At 40.1% G+C, this 20,675-nt stretch overlaps 1 non-coding gene across 1 annotated transcript; it reads left to right on the top strand.

Annotated features, from left to right (window-relative positions):
* Positions 1–10,854: 10,854 nt before the first annotated feature.
* LOC130938325 (small nucleolar RNA R71) lies at positions 10,855–10,958 on the top strand. The gene has a single exon (XR_009069495.1). It is a non-coding gene; the product is annotated as a small nucleolar RNA R71 (small nucleolar RNA).
* Positions 10,959–20,675: the final 9,717 nt, after the last annotated feature.

Below are 20,675 nucleotides of genomic sequence, written 5' to 3'. Positions count from 1 at the left end.
CTGTCTGGTACTGCAAGTGAGAAAAACTAAAACTGTGAAAACAAAAAGGAATAATACTATGAACATAAACTCGAGTACTTATCTTAAAGGATTTGTCCCAAGGTTAGGCCAAATGGGCTAAGATTAAGATTGGGCCTCACTTGGGTGCAAGGCCCAAACCCACACACTAACACCCCTCCTTCAACACTCATTTCAGCCACATTTGTCACTTCCAAGAGAAAGAGGGGCAGATAGAAGAGAGAAAGGGGAAGAAAAAAATCCTAGCTTTCATCAGCTTCAAATCATGATAACTTTTGCTACGGACCTCCGATTGCTGCACCGTTTGTGGCCATTGAAAGCTTATCTCCTCCTCTCCAATTATATATGATTAACTTGGCCAGTAACTCAAAATCCTATCTCCAATTGTTTATTCAAATCTGATTTTGTGTTTTGAGCTTGGGTATTGAGGATTTTTTGTAATTTTGATTTTATAGGAGTTCTCTAGCCTGTGTTCTTGGTAGTTTTCATTAACAACTTCAGTAGGTAAAGGTAAGAACCCCTTTTTTCCACTTGGTTCATCAATTTATATGAGCCCTAGTTACGACATTGTGCCAAATTGTATGATATAGTGTTAGATTTAGTAATTAGAAGCTTGGTTTGGTGGAATTGTGGAATTTGAGTTTGGACATTGGTGTGAACCCATTTGAGGCTTTGAAAGTTTGGAAAGTAAATCTTAGAAGCTTGAGATTTTCGATAATAATGTATGGGTTTAGGTTTCGGTTAAATACCATGTAATATGACATGAAGTCCTAGGCTAATGGCATTAGAATTATTGTTGAATTATTGTGGTTGATTATTTGGTTTAGTGGAAATTGTGATATATGTTGGTTGATGATTGAGTATTGAGGAGATAAAGTGTGGGTTTGCAAAATGAGCATGATTTTTATTAAGTTTGAATGAAACTGTGATTGAATATGTTCATACTCTAAGTCGAGATGTCCGACCCGGGATGTTCTATCGACAAAGTAACCGACCTCCTCAGGACAGGACAATCTGACCTCTTCTCAAAGAGCTCAGCCAAACTACCAGGAAATCCCAATAAAGGGCCCAAACAGAGGAACACGACCCGAATCCAAGGGCAGCCCAAGCCCGTAGAAGATAAAGCCGATTCCCTTAAAGATAAGATGGCATTGCTCAAAGATAAAGATAAGATAAGATAACTAACTTATCTTATCTAAGAAAGGTCGCTCTACACCATTACAAATACACTGGAGTACCCAAGTATAACTCATACTTTGATTCTACTCAATACCTACTTAATACCCTTGCTAACTTAAGCATCGGAGTCCCTTGCAAGTACCCCCCACCCTCCGGAGATGAAGGATCGGCACCACCATCAAGTCCAACAAAGTCAGACACAACAGCTCCGACCAACACAGAAGATCTCGTCCGAGATCGACCTACAATTTCAGGTAACCCTCGTGTTCATACCCTGGGTCGAACTGTCCGACCCGGGATGTTATACAGACAAAGCAACTGACCACTTCAGGTCAGGTAATCTTGATAGGGTTGTGGTGGTTCTAAGGGTTCTTGCTCATAATGATCATGAGAATATGGTATGGATGATTGGTCATATGATGGATATGGATCATAGGACGGTGTTTGGTAATGAAAGGCTTGTGAGAATGGTTGAGGTTCATGTTGAGGATGAGATTCATAGGCATATGATGGTGGTTGTTGAGTGTCACAAAAAGAGTCATCATAGCCGTTAAATTGACATGCATTAGGATGGGAATTATACCTATAAGCATCTGGAGGTTGTTGCCAATAGGAATGATCAATTCCTTGAGGCTCCTCCCATATTGGAGTGTTCCATCCTTGGTACATGTTATCATTGAAGTTCACATTCCCTATAACACAATTAGAGCCAAACTCATAGCCAAAGTGAGAATTCATAGTGAGAGAACAAAATAAAACTAACAAAAATTAAGAAACAAACAAAAGATAAACCTATTCACAATATTTACATATGTACAATAACCAATAACATAACACCATTGCACCTCCCCGGCAACGGCGCCATTTTGATGATTTGGGATTTTTGACGGTTTAGAATTTCACAAATGAATTCTCGTTGCAAGTATAGTTCCTAAACCAAACAATAATCCTTTCATGCCAAAATTTGTTTGTCACAAGTACAAACCCCTAAAATCTATAAACCGAAGTATTTAAACCTCGGGTCGTTCTCCCTAGGATTTACAATAAAGTGTCTTGTTATTGGTTAGAAATGTGTTTTGGGGTTTTGGATAAGAAGCATGAAAAGTAAATGGCAATGAAAATAAACTAACAACTATAAAAGGCTCTTGGCAAGGTATGAAAATTAGAAGTCCTATCCTAGTTATCCTTCTCAATTGTGATGAGAATTGTTCATTACTACCACTTAGTTAACCCTTACTAAATAAAGGAAAGTCAAGTGGATGAATTGACTTGAGCCACAAGTCCTAGCCAACTCCCAAGGAAAGACTAGCTTTAGTGCACTCCAAACCAATTAGCAATCTCTCCAATTACCAATCAACAAAGGAATTAGATAACTCAAGTGTCACTAATTACTCTACCTAGGCCAAGAGGAACAAAATCTATACTATATCTAGAAGAGGCATTTCAACAAACACATAAAAGGCAATAAAAGTAAACAACATAAATTGCAAGAATTAAAGAGAGATCTAACTACAAAGGCAAGAGATCAACAATAGAAAAGCAAAGAAGAACAATTATTATGAATTACCTCTTATTGAATTGAAAGAAAATGGAAGAAACAATAGTAGATCTACAACAAAATATAAGAACAACATAAAGAAAATTACAACAAAGGAATAGAAGAAGAATGAATGTAACTACAAGGAATTGAGAAGATAGAGGTATAAGAAGAGGAATTAAAATCTATATCTAAGAACTAAACCTAATCCTAATCCTAATCCTAGAGAGAAGTGAGAGCTTCTCTCTCTAGAAACTACTTCTAACTCCTTCTAAAACTAAACTATGACTAATGATCAAAAGTATGAAAAGTATGTTCATTCTTCCTTTAATCCTTGGCTTAAATAGCATCAGAAATGAGTTGGATTGGGCCCACAGGGCTTCTAAAATCGCTGGCCACGTGTTGCATTAAGTGGGTCATGTGCCACCATCGGCGCGTCCGCGTACCGTGCGCGTGCGCACCCCTATGCGCGATACAACTATGGCAAATCTTATATCTTTTCGAAGCCCCAAATGTTAGCTTTCCAACCCAACTGAAACCGCATCATTTGGACCTTTGTAGCTCAAGTTATGGTCGTTTAAGTGCGAAGAGGTCGGCTTGACAGCTTTCCGGTTCTTTCATTTCTTCATGAGTTCTCCAACTTTTCATGCTCTCTTTCTTCATTCCCTTGATCCAATCTTTGCCTCCTAAACCTTAAATCACTTAAAAAATATATCAAGGCATCTAATGGAATCAAGGTGACAACCAATATTGGTACGATCCTAAAAGGAGACGCAAAGGATTCACTAGTACAGTTCTTACGAGATAACGTTGATCTCTTCGCATGGAAAGCTGCAGACATGCCAGGAATAGACCCAAAACTAATGTGCCACAAGTTGGCGGTCTATCCAGAATCTCGTCCAGTACAGCAGAGACGAAGAAAACTTGGGCCAGAACGATCCCAAGCTGTGGAAGAACAGGTACATGCACTACTGGAGGCAGGATTCATAAGAGAAGTCAAGTATCCACTATGGTTAGCTAACGTCGTCTTGGAAAAAAAATCTAACGGGAAGTGGCGAATGTGCACTGATTACACTGATCTCAATAAAGCTTGCCCAAAAGATCCTTATCCACTCCCGAGTATCGACGCTCTGGTGGATGCCTCATCCGGATATAAATACCTCTCATTATGGACGCATATTCTGGATACAACCAAATCCCCATGTATCTACCTGATAAGGAAAAAACCTCGTTTCTAACACCAAAAGCAAATTACTGCTACATCGTAATGCTGTTCGGTCTTAAAAATGCGGGAGCTACTTATCAAAGGCTAATGAATAAAGTCTTTTCAGAGCATATCGGAAAAATAATGGAAGTCTATGTGGACGACATGTTAATAAAAACACAAACTGAAGAAGCATTATTGTCTGACCTGGCCCAAGTATTCAACACCATAAGAAGGCATGGCATGCGACTTAACCCTGCAAAATGCACCTTTGCAGTAGAGGCTGGAAAATTCTTGGGTTTTATGATCACACAAAGAGGAATCGAGGCAAACTCGGATAAATGCCGGGCCATACTCGACATGAAGAGCCCAACTTGTATCAAGGAGGTACAACAACTCAACGAAAGGTTGGCGGCCTTATCCAAATTCCTGGCCGGATCAGCAATAAGATCTCTCCCATTCTATGCCACTTTAAGAAAAGGAAAGGAATTTGAATGGACAGCGGAATGCGAGCAAGCCTTTCAAGACTTCAAAAGATTCTTGGGAAAACCACCTATATTGACTCGGCCACGGGAAGGAGAACCACTCATATTATACCTCGCAGTAGGAAGTCAGATAGTGGCCTCAGCACTGGTCCGAGAAGATGACAGCGGGCAACAGTCCATATACTTTATCAGCAAAGCATTACAAGGATCCGAACTGAACTACCAGAAACTAGAAAAGTTTGCTTATGCTCTCGTACTAACATCACGATGACTTGGTGATGCGCATAAACTTGTTATGCTACGATTTTAGGAAATTGCACGAACGGCAAAATTCCTTCCGGCAAGTGCACCGGTTATCGTCAAGTAAAAACTCACAATAGAGTGAGGTCGAATCCCACAAGGATTGGTTGAATGAGCAATTCGAATTAGAAGTTTGTTTTGTTGAGCAGAATCAACTTTTGGATGTGAATTGCATAAAGTAAATGTGGCAGGAAACGTAAATTGCAAGGAATTGAAATTGCATAAACTTAAATTGCGAGAATTAAGGTGCGAGAAAGTAAATTGCTGAAATTAAAAGGGAATTGGGGGTGATTGCATGAATTGAAATTGCAGAAGGTAAATAGAAAGTGTAGATCAGAAATGGGGAGTTCATTGGGTGTTAGGAGATATTGAAATCTCCGAATCAAAATATTTTCATCTCTTCCTCAACCAATGCATTCATTGAATCTTGCTTGGCAATCTTATATGATTGGATCCCAATTCCTTGGCTCACCAATTCTCTCTAAAAACAAACAAATTCCCAATCCCTTGGTTTAAATGTTCATAAGAAGAGATGATGCTCGATCACTGATTATACCACACAGTTTCATGAACCACAATTTGGTAGGATTACATGTCACAATATCCATCCAAACCCCAATCCAATTCACTGTGAGAAAGCTTCTCTAGCATGAATCCATCATTCCTTTCCCAAGGTTCCGAAGGATTCCAATTATGGGTAGTTTCTTTCCCAAGACAACTACCCAATGGAATTAGATCGAGAAGCTTTCTAACAAAATTCAAGAGAAAAGATTGAAGAAGAAGATAAAAACTATTATTGATTCATTGAATTACAATAGAGCTCCCTAACCCAATGAAAGGGGTTTAGTGTGTCATAGCTCTGAATTCAATTACAAAGTATGAAAAATAGCAAAATGATCAAAAGTTTCCCCGTGTCAAAAAAGTTCTTTCTAACTTAAATTCTATCCTATTTATACACTTTCTAAATTGAGCTTCTGTTGTGTTTCTTGGGCTTTGAGGCTTTTCCTTGATTTCCTTTTGCTTTGGGTTTATGGTCCATAATCCTGATGAGGCTGTGATCCCATTCTGTAACATTCATTGAGCAAACTTAGTGATAAACAAGTAATGACACAAGACTCAACAATTTGAAGTTCCAGACTCATCAATTCTTCAGGCCCAATCCCATAAACCATGATATTCAATTGGGTTTCATACCATAATACGTTTAAGTTGAACTTTGTGCTCAAAAGCTAACTTAAACTTCAATATATTTGGCCCAGAAACCCTTTCAAAAAGTGGCGTTTAAGTTGAAGTTTAAGTTTCAGTTTAAGGTTAAACTGAAACTTAAACGTGGAAATGGAAGAAAGCAACTATGGGTTGTGGTATGGTCGAACACGTTTAAGCTTTAGTTTAAGGTTAAACTAAAGCTTAAACGTGGAATTGAAGAAAGCAACCCTGGAGGCAAATTGAGTCGAACACGTTTAACCTCCACTTTAAGGTTAAACTGGAGGTTAAACGTGGGAATGAAGAAAGTAGCCCAGGAGTGTGAATGGGTCGAACACGTTTAACCTCCAGTTTAAGGTTAAACTGGAGGTTAAACGTGAGAATGAAGAAAGTGGCCCAGGAGTGTGAATGTCGAACACGTTTAAGCTCCAGTTTAACCTTAAACTGGAGCTTAAACGTGGAAATGGGGTTAAACTGGAGCTTAAACGTGGAAATGGCTTCCTGGTGCATAATGCTTCTGGCATTTAACCACCAGTTTAAGGTTAAACTGGAGGTTAAACGTGGAATTGCTCCTTGGTGAGAAAAAGTGTCGAACACGTTTAACCTCCAGTTTGAGGTTAAACTGGAGGTTAAACGTGGAAATGCTCCTTTGGTTCTATTCTCATTCTGGCGTTTAACCTCCAGTTTAAGGTTAAACTGGAGGTTAAACGTGGAAATGCTTCTTAGTGCCTTTCTCATTCTGGCGTTTAACTTCCAGTTTAAGGTTAAACTGGAGGTTAAACGCCAGTTACAGCATTTCCTCCTTTCTCATGATTCTGGCGTTTAAGCTCCAGTTTAGGCTTAAACTGGAGCTTAAACTCCACATTTGATATTTCAAGCTTCTTTTATTGATTTTGTTGCTTCCTTGCCTAGCCTCTTCTTCCCTGAAATCATCCAAACAATTGCATCAAAGTCTTGCAAAATTTCATGAGAAATCATCCATTCATAGCATTCAAGTAATATGACTAAAAACTCATGGGATTTGCATCAAAATCATACTGTTTGGATGGTTTATTGCTTTGTTGTTCAATTAACCATTCTTGGTTACTTTAAGCTCAAGAAAATGCATAAAACAACTAAAACTAACAGAAAAATGCTAGTGAAACTAGCCTAAGATGCCTTGGCATCACAACACCAAACTTAATACTTGCTTGTCCCTAAGCAAGTCCTGAGTTATTTGAGAAGAAAGTATGAAACAAAAAGCAATTACATTGGCTATATTAGCAAGCAATTGAAGTTCATCAGAAGGGTTTTATGCAGAAAGTTGCAGCATCACTTTTTCATTCTTATCAGGTAGGATTATCACTTTTTTATTGCATCCATCAAACACTGCTATAGCCTCTTATTATTCTTATGTCCTTGGCACTTTTTCTTTCTTTGTTTTTCTTTTTCTTAGAGCTCATTTGCTCCTTGTTTGCTCAGTGTCATGTGTTGCATAAGCCTTTGGCATTTTCTTTTTCTTATCAGTGCAGTACACATATCCACTACAGGCATTTTAGTTCACATTTCTTTTTGAGACATTGGTGCCCAGCACCTCTTTGTGTAACTAAATGTTTTGTAGCTAGGTTGCTCTTGATAATGGACTTTTGGTTGATAATCCCGGGTTAGTTAACCCAAGTTACCAAGTGTTGAAACACTCCACAGAACCTATTCATCCAAGCAGATCCTAGTACATAAACACCACAGGCATATGTCTCAAAAGTTCAAACCATTGGTGCCTAGCTTTATTTTCTTAATTCTTTTGCTTTTTGGTTGCCCTTTTTCAGTGGCTTTTCTTCTTCTGTTTCTTTCTTTTTCATGGCCAAGGACATTTATTCATCAAGATCCATAGACATTATTCAACTTCTACACAAAAAATGATAATTCTACACTCAATTTCCAGTGAGCTAACTAAACAATCAAGCATGCATACCACCACTTAATTCTACTTGATTTGTCACTAATTGAGCCAAGTTACTTTTGTTCAAACTTTTCTTTTTAATTTCTGGAAACAGAACAAGCATGGCAAGCATTTGTTTAAGAAGGTGGAGTTATATCCAAACATCTAGGCATTCACTTTATTCAAAGCAGTAAACCAGCAAACATACTAAAAACATCACATTCCAGAAAGATTCAACAATTTCAGTTTAAACCAGAACAAGCATGCTTTTGTTTGCCTTTTAAAGAAAGGTCAAGGAACAACACCACCATGTGAAATTTCTTGTTTTCTCTTTGTTGCCAGGAAACAATTTGATTTCTCCTTCTTCTACTAGTTATTGCATCATGTTCTTTCTAAGATCCTTGTTTCCTTTCCTGCAAAGAGTGACGAAGTTGCTTGTTTCTCAAGCACTTGAATGGTTAGCTCACTATATATGGGCAAGTGTCTGAGTCTTAAGTTGGTGTGTGAACACCAAACTTAGTCTCCTACTTACTCCTCTGCTCTTTGAATCCTTGAATTCTCCTTGGAATGAAGTTGCTGCTAAGGATTTTAAGCATTTCTGTGATTGCTTAGAATGGTTGTTCCTTTCATATAATTCAAAGGTTGTTGTGTTCAGTTAATCTGTATGGTGGAACACCAAACTTAGAGTCACACATTCCCCTTTGAATTATTGATCCACAAATTCATTGTTTGGTGTGAAACACCAAACTTAATTCTTTGCAATGCACAGAAACTACTTCACCTTTTTATTGAAACAAATAAAAAAAACAGCAAAAGAGTATTACCTCAGGTTGGGTTGCCTCCCAACAAGCGCTTCTTTAACGTCACTAGCTTGACGGTTGTCCCTTGTTAGGGTGGATTGTAGTGCTTGATGTCCTCTCCTCTCACTATGGAAACATCCCCATTTGATTCCTTCATGATTTCCAAATGTTCCATAGAAAGAACTTTCCTGATTGTGAACACTTGAGGGAGCTGAGAAGGAATGGGTTTGAGGCCAGGTGGGATTGGCAGATAATGACTTGATATCACTTTATCTCCCGGAGAGAAACCTTCAGTGGGAATTTTCTTGTTTCTCCACCCTCTTGGCGATTTCTTTACAATTCTTCCCTCTCTCTTGAGGATTTTTTTATTGACCCTTATGCTAGGAGGACCCTTCTGATTTGTTTCTATTGATTCTTGTGGCTTTAACTCTTGTAATTCTTGTTTGCCTTCAAAGGATTGTTTTAGAGTTTCAGCTGCTGAATTGCTTTCCTCCAAACACAGATTGCTACTATCATCCTTAGGCTTTTCAGGTTCTAGTTCAGGCTCAGATGCAGGTTTAAAAACATGGAAAATGAGCTGTTCATCATGTACTCTCAAAATTAGCTCTCCTTGTTCTATATCTATGAGCGCTCTAGCAGTGGCTAGAAATGGCCTTCCCAGAATGATAGGGTGTAGGTAGCTTTCCTCCATGTCCAAAATGACAAAGTCTGTGGGGAAAAAATAATTTCCCACTTTCACCAGCACATTCTCAACTACCCCTTCAGCTTGCTTTTGAGTTTTGTCAGCCAGTTGTATGATTACATCAGTGGATCTCACCTCATTCAGTTGTAGCCTTCTCATAAGAGTCAGAGGCATCACATTTATGCTAGCTCCTAGATCACAGAATCCTCTGTCAATTTTTGTTTCTCCTATGATGCAGGGGATATGAAAACTTCCTGGGTCTGTTTTCTTAGAGACCATATCCTTCTTGATGAGTGCACTGCATTCTTTGTTCATTATTACAGTTTGTCCTCCCTTCAAAACTCTTTTCTTGCTCAGCAATTCCTTCAAATACTTGATATGTGTAGGCATCTGCTGGAGCATCTCAAGAAAGGGAATATTGATATGGAGAGACTTAAATGTCTCTAAAAACCTTGAATATATTTTCCCTTTTTCACCTCCTCCTAACCTCTGAGGAAATGGTGCTTTTGGTTGGTATGTTTCCAGCATGCCTTCCTTTTGCATTTCCTTGTCTTGCTCAGTTTCACTTTCCTGCTTAGCTTCTTCCACACCTTCTTTCAAGATTTCTGGTTCCTTTTCTGAGGGTCTGATTCCTTCTTCTTCTGAGACTTCCTTCAATATGGTGATGGCCTTGCATTCTTCCCATCTCACTCCCTTTTGTTCCCCTTTAGGATTCTTTTCTGTGTCACTAGGGAACACTGCAGTTGACTTGGGAGCCTGTTGAGATAGCTCTCCTACTTGAGACTCCATCCACTTGAGTTTTTCACCATGGTTCCTTAAGGTCGATCTCACATCTTCCCTAAAGCTTTTCAACTCATTTATGTCCTGACCCATGTTTGCTAGTATTCCTTCTATCCTGTTTAATTGATCTTGAAATTGTTGGTTCGGATTAGATTGGGCAGGTTGGTTATTTTGGCCATGATATGGTGGTTGGGAGTAAGTGTTTTGTGTGGCTTGGTATGATCTTTGGTTGGAGTTTTGGTATGTGGAATTGTTATGTTGGTTGTGGTTGTAAGGTTTGTGGTTTTGTGGTTGGGTTTGCTGGTTTCCCCACCCAAAGTTTGGGTGGTTTTTCCATCCTGGGTTGTAAGTGTTGGAATGTGGATCATATGGTTGCCTTTGTTGATTTCCCACATAGTTGGCCTCTTCCCAATCACCTCCTTCAGTGCTTATTTCCTCTTGATCTTGTGTGTGTATTGCAGCTACTTGCTTTGTGTCTAATTTCCTGGTGAGCTCTGCTAGTTGCTTGGCAAACACCTTGTTTTGGGCTAGAATTGTATCAACATGGTTCAGCTCCATGACTCCCTTAGTGTTGTGCCTCTCTGAAGCATAGTAGTACTCATTCTCAGCCACTGTCTCAATCACTTCAATGGCTTCCTCCACAGTCTTTTTCCTGTTCAATGAACCTCCTGATGAATGGTCTACAGCCTTCCTTGATTCATAAGAAAGTCCATCATAGAAAATATGCAATTGCACCCAGTCAGGGAACATGTTTGGTGGGCACTTCCTTGTCAATTCTTTGAACCTCTCCCATGCCTCGTAGAGCGTCTCACCATCTTGTTGTCTAAAAGTTTGAACCTCAGATCGAAGCCTATTGACCTTTTGTGGGGGGTAGAAACGTGCCAGAAACTTACTCTCTACCTCATCCCAGGTTGTTAGGCTGTCCCTTGGGAATGATTCCAGCCACTTAGCTGCCTTGTCCCTAAGTGAAAATGGAAACAAGAGCAGTTTATAGGCATCTTCCTGGACTCCATTGGACTTCACAGTGTCGCAAATTCTCAGGAATTTTGTGAGATGTTGGTTTGGGTCTTCATTAGCACTCCCACCAAATGAACAATGGTCCTCCACCAGTGATATTAATTGTGGTTTGAGTTCAAAATTATTGGCCTGAATGGGTGGTTTCTGAATGCTGCTACCACAATTCCCAGAGGTTGGGTTTATGTATGAACCAAGAACCCTCCTCTCAGGAATGGCATTGTTTCCATCAGCCCTCTCATGGTTGTGAAATTCTCTATCCATGTTGAGATCTAGAGCTTCCTCAAAGTTATCCTCAGATTCTCCTTCAGATTCTTCTTCTCTCAGTACTCTCTTCCCTCTTGCTTCCCTTCTAAGTCTATGAAGGGTCCTCTCTGGTTCGGTATATGGAGGAGTTGATGTCTCTCCTCTCCTACCTGTCATACAAGAACACACCACAAGCAACAAACAAGTGGAATACTCTTGGTTAATGGAAGAGTATGGTTAGAGCAGTTGAGGAATTAATTCAAATAGTTAGTGGGTTAGTGAGTTAGTTGCTTGAAATGAAAGGCATAAGAAAGAAAAAGCAAGTAACAGAGTGCAGAAATTAAAAATTCAACAAGTAATTTGAACTAAATTAACAAAACAAGAACAATGCTCAATCTAGTTAACTTCCAATTTGAGAATTGTCAATCGAAAACCAATCCCCGGCAACGGCGCCATAAACTTGATGCGCATAAACTTGTTATGCTACGATTTTAGGAAATTGCACGAACGGCAAAATTCCTTCCGGCAAGTGCACCGGTTATCGTCAAGTAAATACTCACAGTAGAGTGAGGTCGAATCCCACAAGGATTGGTTGAATGAGCAATTCGAATTAGAAGTTTGTTTAGTTGAGCAGAATCAACTTTTGGATGTGAATTGCATAATGTAAATGTGGCAGGAAACGTAAATTGCAAGGAATTGAAATTGCATAAACTTAAATTGCGAGAATTAAGGTGCGAGAAAGTAAATTGCTGAAATTAAAAGGGAATTGGGGGTGATTGCATGAATTGAAATTGCAGAAGGTAAATAGAAAGTGTAGATCAGAAATGGGGAGTTCATTGGGTGTTAGGAGATATTGAAATCTCCGAATCAAAATATTTTCATCTCTTCCTCAACCAATGCATTCATTGAATCTTGCTTGGCAATCTTATATGATTGGATCCCAATTCCTTGGCTCACCAATTCTCTCTAAAAACAAACAAATTCCCAATCCCTTGGTTTAAATGTTCATAAGAAGAGATGATGCTCGATCACTGATTATACCACACAGTTTCATGAACCACAATTTGGTAGGATTACATGTCACAATATCCATCCAAACCCCAATCCAATTCACTGTGAGAAAGCTTCTCTAGCATGAATCCATCATTCCTTTCCCAAGGTTCCGAAGGATTCCAATTATGGGTAGTTTCTTTCCCAAGACAACTACCCAATGGAATTAGATCGAGAAGCTTTCTAACAAAATTCAAGAGAAAAGATTGAAGAAGAAGATAAAAACTGTTATTGATTCATTGAATTACAATAGAGCTCCCTAATCCAATGAAAGGGGTTTAGTGTGTCATAGCTCTGAATTCAATTACAAAGTATGAAAAATAGCAAAATGATCAAAAGTTTCCCCGTGTCAAAAAAGTTCTTTCTAACTTAAATTCTATCCTATTTATACACTTTCTAAATTGAGCTTCTGTTGTGTTTCTTGGGCTTTGAGGCTTTTCCTTGATTTCCTTTTGCTTTGGGTTTATGGTCCATAATCCTGATGAGGCTGTGATCCCATTCTGTAACATTCATTGAGCAAACTTAGTGATAAACAAGTAATGACACAAGACTCAACAATTTGAAGTTCCAGACTCATCAATTCTTCAGGCCCAATCCCATAAACCATGATATTCAATTGGGTTTCATACCATAATACGTTTAAGTTGAACTTTGTGCTCAAAAGCTAACTTAAACTTCAATATATTTGGCCCAGAAACCCTTTCAAAAAGTGGCGTTTAAGTTGAAGTTTAAGTTTCAGTTTAAGGTTAAACTGAAACTTAAACGTGGAAATGGAAGAAAGCAACTATGGGTTGTGGTATGGTCGAACACGTTTAAGCTTTAGTTTAAGGTTAAACTAAAGCTTAAACGTGGAATTGAAGAAAGCAACCCTGGAGGCAAATTGAATCGAACACGTTTAACCTCCAGTTTAACCTTAAACTGGAGGTTAAACGCCAGAATGAGAATAGAACCAAAGGAGCATTTCCACGTTTAACCTCCAGTTTAACCTCAAACTGGAGGTTAAACGTGTTCGACACTTTTTCTCACCAAGGAGCAATTCCACGTTTAACCTCCAGTTTAACCTTAAACTGGAGGTTAAACGCCAGAAGCATTATGCACCAGGAAGCCATTTCCACGTTTAAGCTCCAGTTTAAGGTTAAACTGGAGGTTAAACGTGAGAATGAAGAAAGTGGCCCAGGAGTGTGAATGTCGAACACGTTTAAGCTCCAGTTTAACCTTAAACTGGAGCTTAAACGTGGAAATGGCTTCCTGGTGCATAATGCTTCTGGCGTTTAACCTCCAGTTTAAGGTTAAACTGGAGGTTAAACGTGGAATTGCTCCTTGGTGAGAAAAAGTGTCGAACACGTTTAACCTCCAGTTTGAGGTTAAACTGGAGGTTAAACGTGGAAATGCTCCTTTGGTTCTATTCTCATTCTGGCGTTTAACCTCCAGTTTAAGGTTAAACTGGAGGTTAAACGTGGAAATGCTTCTTAGTGCCTTTCTCATTCTGGCGTTTAACTTCCAGTTTAAGGTTAAACTGGAGGTTAAACGCCAGTTACAGCATTTAAGCTCCAGTTTAGGCTTAAACTGGAGCTTAAACTCCACATTTGATATTTCAAGCTTCTTTTATTGATTTTGTTGCTTCCTTGCCTAGCCTCTTCTTCCCTGAAATCATCCAAACAATTACATCAAAGTCTTGCAAAATTTCATGAGAAATCATCCATTCATAGCATTCAAGTAATATGACTAAAAACTCATGGAATTTGCATCAAAATCATACTGTTTGGATGGTTCATTGCTTTGTTGTTCAATTAACCATTCTTGGTTACTTTAAGCTCAAGAAAATGCATAAAACAACTAAAACTAACAGAAAAATGCTAGTGAAACTAGCCTAAGATGCCTTGGCATCACTTGGCAGGTAGAATCTTGCAATGGGTAGTCGAGTTGCCGAATTCGATCTTCAATACGAAGCCCGGATGGCCATCAAATCACAATATCAGGCCGATTTTATTGCGGAGTTCACGGACACACCGGAAATCCCCACAGAATGGAATCTCTATGTAGATGGTTCCTCAAACAAAACGGGAAGCGGCGCAGGTGTAATAATTAAAAATGACCAAGGAACTCAAGTCGAACTCACCCTCAAATTCGGGTTCTCTGCCTCAAATAATCAAGCAGAATATGAGGCGCTACTAGTTGGTTTGAAGCTGGCTAGGAAGGTCGGAGCCCAAAAACTTATCATCTTCAGCGACTCACAGGTAGTTACTTCACAAATAGCAGGAAGCTACCAAGCCAAAGATCCCACTATGAAAAAATACTTAGACAAAACCAAGGAACAGCTCGAACAATTCGAGGAATATAAGATTCATCACATACCCCGAGAATAGAATGCCCAAGTCGACACACTCTCGAAACTAGCCAGCACCAAACCAGGGGGCAACAATAGAAGCCTCATCCAAAAAACTCTACAGAACCCATCAATCTCGGAAAAAGATAAAATACTGGCCATAACAGGAAGCAATCAAGGATGGATGACTCCCATAATTGACTACCTCAAAATAGAAACACTTCCTGCAGAAGAAAAAGAGGCAAATAGGTTAAAACGGGAGGTGCAATATTACGCTATCATAAACAATACTTTGTACAAAAGAGGAATTTCAACACCACTACTAAAATGCATGCCGACTTCCAACACAAAGGAAGTCCTAGAAGAAGTACACAGTAGCATTTATGGCAATCACCTTGAAGCGCATGCACTCGCCAAAAAAGTACTTCGGGCAGGATTTTACTGGCCAACTCTACAAAAGGAAGCCACAGAATTTGTAAGGACATGTTCATCATGCCAGAAACATGCCAGCTTTCACATCGCCCCACCAGAGGAGCTCATCAGCGTAACTTCACCTTGGCCATTCGCAAAATGGGGACTCGACCTTCTCGGACCCTTTCCTCAAGGACCGGGACAAGTCAAATTCCTCATAGTGGGAATAAACTACTTCACAAAATGGATTGAGACAGAGCCTGTAGCTAACACCACTGCTCAAAGAAGTAGAAAGTTCCTATATAGAAACATCATCACAAGATTTGGGGTTCCACACTCCATAACCACAGATAACGATACCCAGTTCACAGATGCAGGCTTCAGAAAGCTAGCAGCTGATTTAAACATAAAACAACAATTGACCTCTGTTGAACATGCCTAAGCTAATGGACAAGCCGAAGCTGCCAATAAAGTCATACTGGCAGGGCTGAAGTGGAGGTTACAAGATGCGAAGGGAGCCTGGGCCGAAGAGCTCCCACAAGTCTTTTGGGCATATCGAACAACGCCACACTCCACAACAAAAGAATCACCTTCTCGATTAGCTTACGAAATGGAGGCAATGATCCCAGTGGAAGTCGAAGAAGGATCACCTAGAGTAATCCACTATAATGAAAAAGCCAACTCCCAACTTCAAAGGGAAGAGCTCGACCTACTCCCAGAAATCCGAGAAAAAGCTCGGATCAGGGAAGAAGCGTTGAAAAAACGGATGTCCTCCAGATACAACCAAAAGGTAATATGGCGGGCCTTTACTGAAGACGACCTCATCCTAATCCGAAACGACATCGGAACAACTCGACCTGGAGAAGGAAAGCTGGCGGCGAACTGGAAAGGACCCTACCGAGTCATAGAAGTGCTGGGAAAAGGCTACTACAAGCTTTCCGAACTCGACGGACGAGAGCTTCCTAGGTCATGGCACGCTTGCAACCTAAAAAGGTACTATAGCTAGAAATAATAAAGGATCTCAGCATGAGACGCACTCTTTTTCCTGAAAATGTTTTTTAATAAGGCACCATACTGAGATCCAGAAGTTATCCAACTCAAAAAGATACAAAAACCGTTGCGTACATATTTTTTCATTGTCTTCTAAATAAAATATATTAAGCGATTCTACAAGTCTCCAAGAAGCATTAATCTGAAACATTCATCGTCCGATTATAAAGCAATAAGATTGGCTGAAAGTGGAAAATAAATTCACTGCACAATCAAGATAAAGACCAATCGAGATGAAAACCAAATTCATCTAAAGGTCGACTAAAACGAGGATTTAGCTCACCTTCTACAAATCGGCAAAGATGACGAGGTCCTAATGGATTGCTAAATAATAACTTAAAAAAAGACTGGCCGACGTTAAGACATCGGACCAAGTCAACCAAATTTACAAGTAAACCCTGGAAAGAGGTCTGGCCAACCCTATAAAAGAGGATTACTTTAACTTAGAAGGGCCCGACATGATGAAGTCGGCCCAAAATATAAAGTTATAGAAGTAATCCCTGAAAGAGACCTGCACAAGGTCCAATAAAGAGGATTACAAAAATAACTTAGAAGGGCCCGACATGATGAAGTCGGCCCAAAACATAAAGTCATAGAAGTAATCCCTGGAAGAGCCCTGCACAAGGTCTAATAAAGAGGATTACAAAAATAACTTAGAAGGGTCCGACATGATGAAGTCGGCCCAAAACATAAAGTTATAGAAGTAATCCCTGAAAGAGACCTGCACAAGGTCCAAGAAAGAGGATTACAAAAATAACTTAGAAAGACCCGACACGACGAAGCTAGTCCGACGTGATGAAGTCGGCCCACATAAGAAAACCAAGGCTATAAAAAAGTAATACCTAGCTGAGATCTCAATAGGGGGCCAAACAAAACAAGATTTCTAAAAAAAGGCCCTCCGTTGCCTCAAAGGAATCAAATCAACAAAGTTATCCAAAGAAGTCAAGCGACAAGGGCAAAATCTAGAAAGGTGCCAAGTCGTGTGCAAACAAGCATAACATAAAATACAATATTATAACAAGTTTTGGAGGCCACCGAAGTCAGCCCCAAAAACTTGAAAGCTACTTGTTGTTTTTCAAAAAAGGTGCTAAACAAGCAACCAATATGAGCATCAACAGTCAGCAAAACATCAATCACAAAACAAAGAGTTTTTAAAACCCACAAGCCGGGTTATCTACATAAAAAGGAAAAATTCAGCTAAAGATCTGAAGCCTTCTCGACAGCATCTGAAGGAGGTGAAGGAGGACGAGTCTGAATAGGCACAGCATCCACAGTCCCATCATCCAGATTTAAAACTTGACAATCCGGATCAGACACAGAATGACCAACCTCAACTGAAGGGACTGAAGAAGTCGACACTTTGACAGCAGGCGCAGAGGGAGGATCGACATGATCATCATCCGGGTCGTCAGGGACAATCTTACCATCCCTCACAACGTTGTCCAAACTGAAGAGAGACAGGTCAACCTCGGGAGCCAGAACTCGAACCTGCTCCTTTAGGTTCTCATAGGCAGCATCCACGCTGCCGACAAGGTGGCTTTGGAGCTTAGAGTAATCAGCTCAAGAAGACTCCAACTCCTCCTTCAGACCCATTACCTCCCGATAAGAGGAAACGTAGCTATCTTTATGCCTTAATGCAGTGTCCTCAGCTAACCTTACAGAAGCCTCCAAAGCAACGGAGCTCGCCTTCTCGTTCTTCAGCTCTTTCTTCAGTTTTGCCACCTTCACCTCAAGCTCCTCCTTCAAACCCTTCATACGATCGAACTCCTGTTTCGCCTCCTCCATAAAGGCTTTAGTGGCGTGGAGAGGAAGGTTTTGAGCAGTCCGGTACATGGCAGCCCCCATATGTGCCATTTTAACACTACTCTGAGTTATAAACTCCAAATGGCGAAGGAGTGATACATCATCCATAGGGAGGATACCATAAGGACCGATCTACTGATCTACAAACTGAACCGCATCAAAATCAGGGGCATCAAGATTGAAATGCTCAATAGCTTTTTGCTTTTTGTTGGGAGGAGCACCAGAAGCAGCAACAGAGGCTTGGGGAGGATCAATTAGACGAACCTGAGGAGTCGGGATAATCTTCCTCGCGCCAGGTGAGCTCAGAACGGCTGGCTTCGACTGAGCCTGGGACGATCCCTCCCCAGCTGCCTTGGCTGAGGCGTTCTGGGCTGCGGTAGCTCTCTTTACCCTTTTGAAAGCCTTTATAGATTCATTGTTCTTAATTATCTCTGCAAACAAAACACAACAGTAAGGCACCAAGTTACAAATCAGAGCTTGCAAATAACATAGGAGCAGACGACAGAGGAAAAATAAAAAACATAATTACCCAGCTCAGCTTGGAGGAGAGAGGGATTGGTTGAAAATCTCTTTGTGTCGAGATGGGGAGGCTGACCCCAGTTTTCTTCCAGAACATTCACAAAAGCTTGCTCAGCCTCATCCAATATTTCCCATGTGTATTGTTCCGAGGGTTACTTGAAACTGTAAGTAGATCTCGGATAAGATCTTCTTGTGCTGGTCAGAGCCAACGTGTCTGGTAGGTGTGTAGCAGCCGGAGCTGGTGTGTCCGACTTGTGGAACTGAGAATGCTGCTGATCCCTTGTCACCGAGGGGTGGGGGGTACCTACAAGGGACTCCGATGCTTAAGTTAGCAAGGGTATTAAATAGGTATTGAGTAGAATCAGAGTATGAGTTATACTTGGGTGCTCCAGTGTATTTATAATGGTGAGATGTGACCTTCTTTAGATAAGATAAGTTTAGTTATCTTATCTTATCTTATCTTTTGTCGAGGTCAGCTTATCTTCCATAGGACCGCCCTTATCTCTATAGGCTTGGGCTGCCCTTGGATCGGTTGGGCCCTTCTTTGGACTTTCTTGTCGATCTGGACCGAGTTCTTTGTAAAGAAGTCGGTCCGCTTGACCTAAAGAGGTCGGTCGCTTTGTCTGTAGAACATCCCGGGTCAGACAGCTCGACCCAGGGTATGAACAATGCCCCTGCTTGAGCTCGGTTTTTTTGTTGAGGTCGAGTCCTGGACTTCGGTCCTTCTCTAATGAAGCCGAACTCAAGCATTTTGTCGATTCCTTTGTAGGAGCTTTTGAATGTAGAACGTTTTTCCTCTAAAAGCGCGTGCTTTTGTATCGGCGCTTTGGGAACGGGCGATGGTTTAATGCCTTCATTAATTTTAACATTAATTGCCCCGTTTCCCTTAGGCTCTTTATTTTGATTTTGAAAACCCAGAAACGGTTTCTCTCCTTCGCCCTTTTCGTAGCTTCTTTTCTCCGCTCTCTAATACGTAAAAATTTAGATTTCACGTATAACCGGCAAGTATACCGGGTCGTATCAAGTAATAAAACTCACTAAGAGTGAGGTCGATCCCACAGAGATTGGTAGATTAAGCAACTTTAGTTAAATGATAGATTTAGTCAAGCAAACATGGTTTTGATTTCATGAGCATTGTGATTTTTGAACATAATTGCAGGAATTTAAATGGCATAAAAGCAAAGAGCAAGAAATAAAGAGACAGAATGTAGATGACAAGAATAATAAATTGCAAGAATGTAGAAGGGAAATGGGGTAATGGGTGGTCAAACAACTAAGAGCAAAAGAAATGAGAATTAATGATAGAGAGAATCATTAGGGATCAGAGATGCAATTTTCATGAATTGATGTTAGTCAAATCCTTCTCAATCATGGGTATAGATCCATGGCAAGTGGGTAATTGAATCCCAATCTCTTGGTGATTCAATTTCTCTCAACATAACCAATTGCCACTCTCGTGATCTAGTTGTTCATGAGAAGAGATGAAGCTCAATTCTAATCCAGCCACACAACTCCCATAATCTCAACCAAGGAAAGTTACATCTCACATACCAACCAAGGTGTATTGATTAAGGAAATCATGAAAGGATGAACTCTAAACTGAATTATGTGGCTCATTCCTCAAATTCACCACACAATTCACATAGATTAACCCCTCTCTCGATGGTGGTTGAATCTTTGAAGAACAAGAGTTTCCTCTTTGGATTAACCACTTGAATTGAGGAGGAAAAGAGGAGTTCATCAATGCATTCAAACAAGCAGAGCTCTTCCCCCTAATGAAAAGGGAATTAAGTGATCATTGCTCTCAACTGAAAACTAAATTGCATGAAATTAAAGTGCATGAAAATAAAGAGTGAGACTTCAAAACAGAAATTGAAAATTCAAGAATTCATAAATGAAAACTACAAATTAAACTACACTACTACTAAGGAAGAAGAGAAGGGGAAGTGAAGAAGAGTGTATGAAGGGGAGGGGTCCGAAGACCCACTCTCAATGGAGTGTGCCAATTCACAGAATTTCAAATTGGTCTCCTCCGTCCCCCCTCCAATCCAACCTCCTCATGCTATGAGACTATGGCCTTTATATAGGCTCTTCTAAATTACAAATTGAAATGAAATTAAAAGAAAATTACAAACAAAATGAAAATTAAC

Source organism: Arachis stenosperma, chromosome 6 (genome assembly GCF_014773155.1).
Source record: "Arachis stenosperma cultivar V10309 chromosome 6, arast.V10309.gnm1.PFL2, whole genome shotgun sequence".
NCBI classification, from domain to species: domain Eukaryota; kingdom Viridiplantae; phylum Streptophyta; class Magnoliopsida; order Fabales; family Fabaceae; genus Arachis; species Arachis stenosperma.
Note: the sequence above shows the minus strand (reverse complement) of the source record. Positions and strands in the feature narration are given on the sequence as shown.